The following is a 13,608-nucleotide window of genomic DNA, read 5'->3' as shown; positions in this document are numbered from 1 at the left end:
TTTTGGTGCTGTGTCTCTCTTGCCTTTGATTGACACTCTTCGTCAAAATGGCGAGTCTTTTGACAATGTTGACAATACCTGTTCTTCTTAGGTACATTCTGCTACCCAAGTTTGAGTGGAGATTGGGAGTTTCCTTGTGATTCCCCTATTTTTTTAAAAATTTTGATTTTGATTTTGATTTGAAGTTTGATTTTGTTTACCCTTTCGTTGCTGCCTGTTTTGAGAATGAGCAACAAGAGCCTTCTCTGAGGGATTATTCATATGAAATTGATCAACTAGTCGTGCATAATGAAATAGTTGACACTCAAATTCATAGAATGTGGGTAAATTGGGTAGAGAAAACACTTGTTGTACAAAATTGAAGTATTTATACGGTGGCTTGTTAAGAAATAATGTGACCTGATCGTCGGAGGACTCAGGAGTCCCTGTAGTGGAGAATTCGGCAAGGAGATGCCAATACTTAGCCAACTTTACGTTCAAGTCATCCCGGTCAAAGATTTTGAAGCTCTGAAGCTCATGGTCAAGATCTATTCGACAGGTCCTATCTCGAGCTGTATAGCGGTCAGTTAAGTATGCCCATTGCTTTGACACTAAGTCAAAATGCTGAAGCTGAGAATGAAACTTAGGCATTAAGCCTTGCATGAGCTTGACAATGTGAATGAAACTGCTAGGGTTTGCACTAAGGGCACACAAAGTGTACGACCATGACAGAAACACAAAGAGACAGACACAGACACAGAGGGCAAAACTCAAAACTCAAACACAAACAGAAGAAGGGAGAGAGAGAACACAACTCTGAAGTGAATGAATGCTGTAAATGAATGTAAGAGTGTACAATGTGCTCAAGGGCAGAGCAATGTTGGAGTGTGATGTCCACCGAAGACGGATCCCAAGTTTGTGACCACTAGTCAAAGTGTAGGAGGGCTGAATAATGAATGGCAGCAGGCTGGCCACCAAAATGCAACAGTCTGGAGGCTGGAAACTGGTAAACGCAGCAGTGTACAACCGATCGGAGGCTGGAAATTGTGCACAGTTTGTTGTAAACAGCAGGCTAAAACAGTGTCTGAGAGTGTCGGGGCCTGCAATGCTGAAAACGCAGGTTGGCTGACCCTGGAGATGATGGACAACAGGCTGAACAGCAGTCTGGGACAGTCTGGAGCAATTGCCAGTAGCTGAGAGCTGTCGCCTACAGCAATGGACAGGCTGAAGATAATGTGGCTGCAGTCGATGATGGCTGGACAGCAGATGGAGGCGGGCTGTAGGCTGGAAACTGGGCGCCAACAGTAGCAGAGGGTGTGTGGGCTGGTGTAACCTGCAAACAAGGATGATGGCTTAATGGGGCAAGCCTGTCTATTTATAGATGCGGAAGGGCGCCCCAAAAATTAGGGTTTCCACTAAACTCTCTCGAACCGCTCCTCGTTTTAGGATTTCCACTGAACTCTCTGGAACTGCTCTTGGTTTTAGGGTTTTACTCTTAAAAGAGCATTTTTAGTGTGTTTTGGGGCTGTTTAAGAGGCTAATCAACAAGTAATGCATATTTTAGCTCAACAGACAATAGTGGAGGCATTCTTAGCCTTCCATGAGCGGACGACCTCGTATGGAATAAGTGCCGGATCAGGTTTAGGGTTCCAATCCTTACACAAGATCCCATAGGTTTTGTGAGTCAATGACATGTTTCATCAAGTTTGATCAAGTTGTAAAGTTTGACCCGTTAAAATGAGTCTTGCCATTGAATACATGCTTAGCAAAAGATGAGGTAGAACCATGAGGTGTCGGGAATGTGGGGTAAAATGGATGTGGAGGATAAGTTGGTGGTGGTGGTGGTGGAGGTGGCTGATAAGGAGGAGGAGAAAGAGGTGGGTAGGCAGAAATAGGCTGCGAGTGTCCAATGCGTGCCAATTGATGCAGAGGCACTGGAACATGGTTGTTTCCATAAGGTGTCGATGGAGGTGGAGGCACTGGGACACGTAAGCCTTGTCCAAATGTCGGTGGGAACACAACATAATGACCAGAGGGTCCACTAGGTAATGCCATGGAGGTAAATTGTGGCACCAATTGATCCACACTCGGGAGAGATTGGGGGGAATACCCAAGCTGCAATAATCGTGAAGGTGTGTGAGAAAAAGGTGGAACTCCACCTAGTTGAGGAAGAGATGAGGTCCAAACGACTGTGTCTAAGTTTGAAGAACCCTCGGTGTGGTGAATGAAAATACATATGATCCTAGATGAGATGCAACATGTAGTGCACTTAATGGAAGCTGAAAGGATGTCGCGGCGGAATAAGAGGGTGGGATTGGAGGGAGATTAAATGGATTTGTGATAGGTGTAGATGTGGAGATAATGTGGGTTCCTTTTGTCCATTAAATGCATTAAATTGAAATGATGATGATGAAGATGCACCTACTTCATTTTGACCTTTGAAAACAAAATTGTTTGAAGGCAAAGAAGGGGAAGGAGTACTCACAGTTTCTTGTTCTAACTACTTACCTAGTCTTGAGTTCATAAAGAAATATCTGTCTTTCTCATTACTCATAAATAGGAGAAGGGGAATCATCATTTAAAGAATCTGAAATGGTAGACATACCTGGCACCGGACAGAATAAGTATGAAGGCAATGGAGTGTATTCTGTATTAGTTTCCACTTGCGGATGGCCATTCCTAAGTGGAGATCTTGCCCTTTCTGCATGGTCAGTAGATCGGTGCACCGAATCTAAAGGGTGAAATTCAGACTTACCTTCTATTTGTTGCTGGTCTTTATGCATCAAAATGAGATCGTACTCAGCTGCAGTGATCTCTTAAAGTCGTGGAACTCCATGGTAGTCCAATGTTTTTCCGCCGGCCATGTCGGGAGCTTGTGAAGCAAGGTGTGAGACCCACTTTGACTTGTTCCTCAGTGGATTTAGCTTGGATGTAAGTAGTAGTGTGGAAGTAGTATTTGAAGTCATCTGTCCTTCTGTTGTTCCTGCTTCTTGTGTAGAGCTTTCAGATCAAGGCCTAGGTTTCTCTTAGAGAACTTGGCTCTGATACCATGTGAAGAAAATACCTCAATACAGAAACACAAATAACACCATACGATAAAGCACAGACTTGTTAGTAGATTAGTTAGTTTATGGTTGAGTTTGTACTTGTGGTACAACAGGCTGGGCTCAGAGCTTATTTAGGCATTTTATTTGCCATCATTTATTGTGGTTTGACATTATTTGCAGCTAGTCGGCCAGCATTTAATGCTGGCAGACCAGTCATATTTTTGGCATTGTCAAGCTCCCTCCCCCTCATTCATTCATCACGAGAGGGAGTAGGTGCCAGTGCCTCCACAGCCGGTGACTCAGATTGCTTCTGTACTGACTCATGTCTTGGTATATGGATTCCATTTCCTGAGCATACATCTGAGTTTTTATCTATATTGTGTTCTTTCTTTCCCTTTCTCTTTTGTCTTGTGTTTTAGCAGTTTTTTACAGCTTATGTTTACGCTTCCATTGCTGCACCACTTTTGACATGGTATCAGATTTCAGGATTTGTATTTCTGCTGTGTTTTCTTGCTGATTTCAGGTGTGTTTTCACCCTTGCTGATTAGGCAACCACTGCTCCAACCATACGCCTTGTTTTACCTGTGTTTTTTTGCTGATGTTAGCATCCGTTCAGCCTATGCATTCGTTTCAGCCTGCATTTTGGTGTCTCAGCATCTCTTCTTGGCTGGGCGCTTGCATTATTAGGCCGTTTTTGCTGTTTTGACAGTTTTAGACTGATTTTTTGACTTTTTACAACAGCTTTTGTCTTATTTTGGTTAGATTTTGGGTTATACTGTATGTGAACTCTTGCTTTTTGCAGTCTGTGCTTGTGGTTTGGCTGTGTTTCCTCTCCAAATCCCTTCTTTTCTCTACTTCTTTTCTAAATCCTCTATAGATGGCTCCTCCCTACACATCCACTGATGACAAGCTCCATGGCCCTGATTATTACACGTGGCGTGCGTTGATGAAGGCTTGGTTTATCCAAAAGCAGTTATGGTACGTGGTTGGCGGAGCTATGGCACGTCCTCAACAGCCTTCTCTTGTTCGATCTGATTTTGATGAAGACAACCTTGAGGAGGTAGTGCGTACATGGGATTCGGATGATGCCTGTGCTTATTCGGCCTTACTTTAGGTGTATTTCCAAAGAAGTCCTACTGGCGGTCACCTCCTACAGAACAACTTCAGATATATGGTCGAAGTTGTAGTTGATGTACGAGGCTCCTTTCACCATGCGGGCCGTTACTCTCTATGGACAACTTCAACAACTAAAGTTTGAACCCAAAGATACAATTCAATCCTTCCTACTTCGAGTTACCCAACTCCAAGACTAGCTTCGCACTATGTAGTCTGCCCTATCAGAGGCACATCTTGTTGGTACGATACTCTACAAGCTTCCTCGGGAGTTTGATCGAGTGGTGAATGCTTTACAGGCGCAGACATCTACGACTCTTGTCAGTTTTCTTCATATGTCCTCGATGCCACTTGAGCATGAGGCTACTTTGAGACTATAGGGGAGGCTTTCATCACATTATGAAGGTTCTGGTGAGGCTCTTGCAGCTTCAAAGAGGGGTTTGAAGATGAAGAAGTCGAAGGCCCAGTGTTACCACTGTGGCAGGAAATGTCATTTACAAAAGGACTGCAAAGAGCTAGCGGCTTCTAGGAAGAAAAAGGAGCAGAAGACGAAGCGGGCTACGGACTCCTGCGACAAGTCCTCTTGTGCCTCAGATTCTGATTTCGATCCTCCAGTCAAGGAGAAGTCTAAGGCGCGGAAGGGATTTTCTTCAGCTCGTGGGAAGGACTTGGTGGCTCCTCCCTCAGCTGCTTTCTAGTGGTGGTGATGAGGTCATCCCTCATGACTCTCCAGTGCCAGAGAGGGAGTGTGAGAGGGTAGTGAGATGGGGCAGCCGCGCCCCATCTATATTTCTATATAGATGCACAGGATCTAGAGAGGGACATCCCTGACGCATCGATTACAGTCTGGTAGGTACAAATCCTGGAGTTGGGTTTGACATCCACGTTCATGATGGGCTGGTTACTTGACAGAGAGCGGGCGGCTTTTGTTTGGAGCTCACATGAGGGGATACTTTGGTGGTCTGGCCAAAGAAGGAAAATCCATGGTCATTTATGCGCTGCGGCAATGGTGACAGGATGGTCACGTGTGCTTCTTCAGAGGCATTGTTGATAGACATTGAGAGTTGCTATGATCTTCTCTATGGTCACGTGTGCTACTTCAGAGGCATTGTTGATAGACATTGAGAACTGCTATGATCTTCTCTATCTTCAGGAGCTGGTACGATCGACATCGATATCAGGTTTTCTCCGAGGCACCTTGGTGGTGGCTTGCGCACCCACTACTTGGGTATCCGTGGTTCTACTCTGGTACATTGTTGTATGTACTATGATGCATCATTATCATTGTATATTATATTGTATCAGATCACCCATGATTTGAGGGAGGGTGTTAGCAGATTAGTTTGTTCATGGTTGAGTCTGTACTTGTGGTACAACAGGCTGGGCTCAAAGCTTATTTAGGCATTTTATTTGCCATCATTTATTGTGGTTTGGCATTATTTGCAGCCAATTGACTAGCATTTAATACTGGCCGACTAGTCATATTTTTGGCATTTATTTGCCCTATTTATTGTTAGGCTCATTCCTCATTCATTCATCATGAGAGGGAGTAGGTGTGCCAATGCCTCCACAGCTAGTGACTCACATTGCTTTTGTACTGATTCATGTCTTGATATATGGATTCCATTTTCCGAGCATACATCTAAGTTCTCATCTGTATTGTGTTCTTTCTTTTCCTTTCTCTTTTGTCTTGTGTTTCAGCAGTTTATTACAGCTTATGTTTACGCTTCCATTGCTGCACCACTTCTGACAAGATTGATAGAATAACATAGTTAGGGTTAGGGTAACTCAGAGACAATGAATACAGAGAATAAATGAAATGATATGATTATTGAATATACAATGCTCATGCAGCAAGCACACTATGTAGTGAATGAATACTGTACCTCGAACTCTTGTATCTCAAGGATCAAGGCAGGGGTAATGAGCTGGAGAGTGCGTCGTACTCCAAACGGATCTTGAATTGTAGTAAGGTAGTCTCCGGATGTCGAATACCAGCAAACGCAGCCAAGGAAGGCTGGAATCTGATACAAATGGTAGTGCAGGAGAGAGAAAGACTAAAAGCGCAAGTGAGGAGAGAGAAAATAGTAAATGTAGCTAGGAGGAGAGAGAAAATAGCAAACACAAGCTGCAAGAGAGAGAAAACAATGACAGACTGAGAATGCAGACGGCAATGTAGGAGAGAAAGACTAAAAACGCAAGTGAGGAGAGAGTAAACAGTAAACGTAGCTAGGAGGAGAGAGAAAACAGCAAACACAGGTTGCAAGAGAGAGAAAACAACGATAGGCTGAGAAGATGATGGTGAGAGTTGGAGGGGAGAGAAAATCTACAAGGTGGCAGTTGGTTCCTGCAAACACAACAGTATGTTGATGTGGCAGGCTATACGACAATTGGATGACAGACAACAGTAGTCGCTTGGCTGGAAACAATAACAAATTGATGACAAAGGATTGGAAATAGGCACCAAATGAGTAAAGACAACAATGGACAGCTTGGATTGCTATGTTCTCCGCAAATGGAATGTGGGCAGCAAGCTGAAAACACCTGAAACTTGTAAAAATGAGATTAGGGCTGAATGGAGGGCATGATATCTATTTATAGAAAGTTTGGACCCTCCCAAGTGGGTCTGTGCTTATGGGATATAAACACTCTCTGGGAACACATTTCTTTTTAAACAAACAAGGTTTCTTTCTTAATTAAGCATGTTTTGGGACTGTTTAAGTGAAGCTAATGCATTTTTAGCTCAACATAGTGAAAGTCGATTCTATCCATTGTGAGAGAGAAGGAGACTATTAGAGAGCAAGGAGATGTTGTTGATGTGATTTATAGACACTAGGGACTAGTCCTACAGTAGTTACGAGTAGTTTGGAGCCCTTGAGGTGCAGGTGATAGCATATAGGAGGAAGCAAGAATCAATCTGGTGGTCGTAAGTTGTAGATGATAGCTTTCATAGAACTTAATTTGTCTTTCAAGGAGTAGGGTAAAGGCCAATTCCCCAAGCAAACAAAGGGGCAAATTGGTTTGAAGGTTTGCTAGTCATTAATGACAGTAAGTAGCACTTGGATTAGGGGAGTAGAGAACCTCAGTTGTACTCCATCCATTTGCAATAAAAGCTAAAGAAATACCGCAAGAAGGGACACTAATTTTGAGGCCAAGAGATTGTCCATTGTCCAAGATTAATGTGGTAAAGTATGCATTTTCAAATTATGTGAATTAAATAATTAACTGTAATTATTATTCAATCAGGTTATTATTGTAAAAATTACACGGCACAGCAAATAAAATCTGAGAAAGAGATAGAGATAGAGAGTACACAACAGATAAGAGGAGAATTAGAAAATTTCTTTAGCTCCAAACAATTGATACAGAGATGGCTTTGTCCACCCCTACGCTTCCACAGTGAAGCTTAGATGGTGATCTAGACAGAAGATAGATGAAGAGCTTAAGGCTAGCTGTGGAACAACTCTGACTGGGTGAAAGATGGATGATTGATGGATGTGAAGGGGCTTAGCTTTTATAGCCCGTGAAGGCGGTTAGGTCGGCATGACCGACTTACCATATGAGCCTCCACTAGTCGGCCAGGGAATATTCCCTTCACCGTCAGGCCGAGGGCACTGCCCTTAGACCCCTGTCAGGGGGGCTTCTGGCTCCCTTGGGACCCCCCAGCCAGGGGCCACTTCCACAGCCCATGGATCCCAAAATAGGGGCCCCTTTTAACTCCCTTACCCCGCAACTCGATGCAATGTGCCTTGAGTTGCTACCAGCTTAACTACTCAGTCCAACCCAAAGATTAGACCTACAATGGTCACCTTTTTGCCATCCATTCACATAGACCTCATTTGATATACAAGTCAGGACTCAACCAATGTCCGGGCTCACATTTGGCTTCTCCTCATAATGAGGGCCTTACAACTTTGAGCACCATGGATCATTGGTGGCACCTTATGAGGGTGGGGCATTGAGCATATCTAACAATTATCACTTTATCTAAGGATGAATGTGGGTTTCAGAGACAACAACTTGAGGGCTGTTTTAGCCAAGCAACATCATATTCAGGGTTTTCCATTAGTGAAGACAGCTTTCATGATTGTCTAAACATGGCAGCGGTTGATGTTTTTCATTTTCTCACCATGGAAGTCTAAATTGTCTCTTCTTAGCATTCTCTCTCATCCTCTAGCCTATCCTCATCTTTCCTTAGCAATTACTAACAAAATCAGTCATTGGAGGTAATTGGGGCAATTTCAAGAGATTCAAGTGGCCATTTGACCAGGAAACATGTGGGGTTGAATTTGTCACCCAAGGAGCATAATTCAAGGCTAATCCTCGAGCAAATCAAGGGGCAAATTGGTTTGACGGCTTGCTAGTCATTTATGATAGCAAAAGGCAATTGGAAAGCGAAGAAGATGCAAGGAGTCTCATTGTATTCCTTCCAGATTGCATTTCAAGATAAAGAAACATCACAAGAGACACCAGTTTTGGGATCGATAGTTTGTCCATTGTCCAAGATTAAGTGGTAACATTTGCATTTTTAGTTTATGTGAATATTATGCTTGCTTTAATTGTTGATTAATTTGGTCGCGAAGGGAAGGGGGCACCCACGCCAATGTGTGGTAGCAAGTATTGTAGAATCTCTGCCTTGGTTAGGCAAGGTAGTCAAGTACGAAAGGTACAATACGGTACGGTATGACAATACGGTACTAATTGGTACCTTATGATTTTATAAGGTACGGTACGATATTAGTACGAAAAAAAACAACAAAAACTCGGTTATTTTGGATTATAGATAATAGAACACATGTTTAGAGCTAAAATAGCAATGTCACTCGAGTTAATAGGATGAATATATGAGGATAACAAGGTAAAACCTCATTCACAACATGCGCAACACGCTACTAGAAGACAGATGGGAGTGCATATGTAATAGATCATAGAATAAAGTGAAGTGTAGGGTGGATGGACAAAGAGGCTCTTAATTCTTTTTTGTATGTGAGAGAGAGAGAGAGAGAGAGAGAGAGAGAGAGAGAGAGAGAGGAGGGGGGAGGGATGCTCTTGGAATTGCATACTCATCTTGGAAGTTGAGAGAGAGAGAGAGAGAGAGAGAGAGAGAGAGAGAGGAGGGGGGAGGGATGCTCTTGGAATTGCATACTCATCTTGGAAGTTGAGAGAGAGAGAGAGAGAGAGAGAGAGAGAGAGAGAGAGAGAGTTGAAATTATGATAATAAACATAAGGTTTAGGAGTTGGAAGATATTGTGTGGTCTAGTTTTTATAGGCAAAAAATAGCCAGTTTTTTTGTACGAATTAGTACGGATATGTACGGTACGGTACGAACCGTACGGAACGAACTAGTCTACACGTAGTACGAATTAAACTATGTGGTCGATATTTGTTAACTTCAAAGTTGTCTCAAGACAGCACAAACTCTAGGTGAACAATGCCTACTTGCTCTTTGGTGAAGTGGTAGTGTATGTCAACATGCATCATCAATTGATTGATGATAGGGTTACTAGCTAGTGTGATAGCACTTTGGTTATTGTGGAAGATGATTGTTAGAGTAGCACATAGAAAGTGGAGTGCCGTCAACAAGCTCCTTAGATGCACAGACTCTATGGTGCCATTGAAGAAGGCTCGATACTCTACCTCGGCCGTGGAAGCAACCGCCATCTTTTGCTTATGGCTAGATCATGAAATGGGAGTTGTACCTAAAGAGTAGATGTAATCACCACGAGAATAACGGGTGTTAGGATCTACTGCCCTAATGCCCAGCCAGAATTGGTATAACCTTGCAAATCCAAACCATGACCATTAGGCAGTCCATATGAATAGGTACATCGAATATATCTCAACACATGCAAACAAGCTAATTAATATGACATTTTAGATACATTGAAATACTGACTAAGCAAAGACATTGGGTAAGCTAAGTTTGGTCTAGTGTTATCAACCAGAGCAATTCCCCTATAATTAATCTATATGTGTGCTCATCGAAGGGCCGACTATAGGGGTCCTTAGCTAGTGTGGTGGTGGGATCAGGAGGCATCGCCACTGGCCGTGTTTGATCAATGCAAAATTGCTCAACTAATTGAAGTGCATGCTTCTGTTATGAAACAAAAATGGTATAATTAGATCTAATTATCTCCATTTCCAAAATATAAGACATCTAACCTAGGTCATGTTGAGAAACCAAGTCATTTAGTACATTGCCCTTACTTCATTCCTATTTTGGTCTCCATGTACAGCCCCAAAAAGGCTTTATTTGGATCATTATTTAGTGGCGAGGCGCTAGTTGAGAGAGCTGGGGTGCCACTTGAGAGACTTTAGTAGGCACCACTCCAGAGAGTTAGGGCACCGCTCGAGATAGTCCGTGCCTATAAATATGGTACTGACTTCCCTCATTCTTCATCCCACACATTCAATCCTTTTGACACTTCGCCACTCTTCCATTTTCTTCTCTCCTTTCTCCATCCTCTCCACTACCGATGCACACCCCACAAAGTGGACATTACAATTTGTGGTGGCTTTTGTAGACTACATCCATCTCCACTTCGTGTTTTGCAGCCTGTGTCATCTAGCATTAGCCCTCCTCACTTGGCATCATCATCAAGCTTCATGAGTAGATTCAGGCCGTTTAGAGTAGGTTACACCCTCTTTATCAACCCTACATCAAATACTTGTGTATTTGTGTTTTCTTCACTCTTGGAGGGCTGCCCAGCTGTTTGCAGCAACTTACACAAAGAGATCTTCATCATATATTCTTTTGTTTTCTTCTCCAATTGGCTATTGAGCAGTCGCCTTGATAGCAGCCATCACCTTGGAGCGTTTTCAGCATATCCTTCATCTCTTTTTGATATATCTTGAGGATTGTGTTTTGCTCCCTTTACAACTAGCTGTCCTTTTCTTCATCGATATTCCATTGTCGGAGGACTGCATTTCTCTTCCTTCATTTTGCAAATTCTCTACGGGTATTGCTGCCTGATTCAGATAGGATAGTGTGCTTATCTTCAGAGCTTTAGCTCCACTATATCAGCTTGATTCACTTAGCACGATTCAATGATTCATCATTCATCATCATCATCATCTTCTATGTTTTTGCCCTACATACTCTTTTGTTTCTCGCCGCAAAGCCTTGGAAGACCTCATCATCGTCAAAGGCATCGACATTCTTCACCCCGTCTCCATCTTTATCCCCATCAAGCACTTCATCATCTTCAACCTCAAGATCCGGGCATGGACGAAGGCATAAGAAGAAGAAGAAGACTAAGTCACTATCTCAACTTGAAAAGAAGATCAAGTTCAGTATGCATGATAGTTTCCGAAATCCTGATCTTCTTCTGAAGTTTATTCGTCAATTTCAAATTTTGTATGGTCGTGACAAGTATAAAGAAAAAGAAAAGATTAAGTTTGCAGCTTTACATTTGACCGACTTAGCCCATACTTGGTGGACAGGGTTGGAATATGATCATGCTGTCCCAAAATCATGGCGGTCTTTTGTTCGCATGATATAAAGCCAATTTCTTCCTGTTCATTTCAAAAGAGATGTAAAAATGGAATGGGATCGGCTTTGGCAAAGGAAAAATGAGTCACTTGGTGACTATATCAAGAGATTTTGGGAGCTACTTTTGAAGGTCCAACATTTCAAGAAGATCAGTAGTTCGGAAAAGCTTAGGAAGTTTCAAGGAGGTTTGCATTTTAAACTTCATACTGCTCTTAATCATTATCATCGTTCTAGTCTCAGGGAACTCATTGACTATGTTGAGACATGGGAAATGGAGCACAATGGCAACAAATCATTCCAAAAGAATGATAAGAAGAGAGTAGCTGATGATGAGGAGTATTCAGCCCCAAATGAAGGACAAAAACAGCGGCAAAAGCAACCATCAAATCAAAAGAAGATGAAGCCCTATGCACCTCCTAATGCTCCTCAATTTCGCTCCAATCTATATCCACAAGCAAAGCAACTTTTTGAAGAAGAAAAGCAGCGCTTCATGAAAGAAGGGAAGTGCTTTAAATGTGGACAAACAGGCCACATAGCGAAGCAATGTCCAAACAAAGGACAAAGCAAGGTTTCTGACAACAAGCCCAAGTCGCCAGTGAAAATCAATGCTATCATTGATGTAGTTGCAAACACAACTCACATGGGGCAAATGAAAATGTCATTTCCTTGCAATTAGCTAAAAAGCTTGGATTAAAGAATGAAGAGATGGACACTCCGGCAGAAGTTCGCCAAGCTTTAAATGCCGATGAAGGTGACACAGTGAAGACTGTGACACCCTGCATTGGCAAGCTCAAGTTTCAAATTTAAGGCTACAGTGACGAAGATGCCTTCTGTATCGGAGACCTTGATGGTTGCGATGTGATTCTTGGCATGCCCTGGAATCATAGAGTTGATTCAACTATATTCTCTTAGAAAAAGAAGGTAGAACTCACCAACAAAGGCAAGAAGTACAAGATCCAAGCTGGAGTTTCTGGAGACACCATACCTATGGTAAGCCATATGCAAGTCTCTAGAGCAATTAAGGATTGTGTTCAATGTTGTTTGCTTTATGTCACTGATGTAAAAGATAATATGAATGCTGAAAACCAAGAGCGACTTCAGCTCTTGGAAAAGTATAAAGATTGTTTTTCGGAAGATCTTCCTTATCAGCTTCCCCCAGAAAGGCCAGAAGACCATCATATTGATATTATCCCGGGCAGTTCTCCTCCTAGTATAGCACCATACCATGTGAGCCGTCGTCAACAAGAAGAAATCAGAAAGCAAGTCGAAGACCTACTTAACCGTGGGCTAATTAGGCCAAGTAGCTCACCATTTTGTTTACCGGTTCTTCTTGTTCAAAAGAAAGATGGCACATTTAGGATGTGCATTGATTATCGAGTCCTCAAGAAAATCACTGTGAAGAATCGGTTTCCTATTCCCAGAATTGACGACATTTTGGATCGTCTAGGAGGCTCAAAGGTTTTCAACCACATTGATCTAAAGAGTGGTTATCATCAAATTAGGGTAATACCACAAGATGTACACAAAACTGCTTTCCGCACTTCATACGGTCTTTATGAATTCTTGGTGGTTCCTTTCGGATTAACCAATGCACCAGCCACCTTTAATCGAATGATGGAGTGTATCTTTAGAGAGCATCGACAATATGTCGGTACTTTCTTTGATGATATTCTCGTATTTAGCAAGAATGAAAAGGAGCATCATCAGCACTTGGAGATTGTTCTACAATTACTTCAACAAAATCAACTCTTGGTAAATGGTAAAAAGAGTGAATTTTTCATGCATAAAATAAATTACCTTGGGCATGTCATCTCTTCTGAAGGGATTCAGATGGATCCTGAAAAGATCAAGATAATCCAAGAATGGCCTCATCTTCATGATGTACATGAGGTGCGATTGTTTCTTGGCTTATGCTCTTATTACCGCCGCTTCATCGAGCATTTTGCACATATGGCTTCTCCACTTCATGACCTTACA

The 13,608-nt window shown here is 42.4% G+C and overlaps 1 protein-coding gene across 3 annotated transcripts in view; it reads left to right on the top strand.

Annotated features, from left to right (window-relative positions):
• The window catches only part of LOC148027361 (RNA polymerase II transcription mediator), an 86,460-nt gene that overhangs the window by 33,957 nt on the left and 38,895 nt on the right, over positions 1-13,608 (top strand). The window lies entirely within an intron of this gene.

The sequence above is a fragment of the Lygodium microphyllum genome, chromosome 13 (assembly GCF_053477565.2).
Source record: "Lygodium microphyllum isolate KBCC chromosome 13, Lygodium_microphyllum_v1.1.10, whole genome shotgun sequence".
Taxonomy (NCBI): Eukaryota; Viridiplantae; Streptophyta; class Polypodiopsida; order Schizaeales; family Lygodiaceae; genus Lygodium; species Lygodium microphyllum.
Note: the sequence above shows the minus strand (reverse complement) of the source record. Positions and strands in the feature narration are given on the sequence as shown.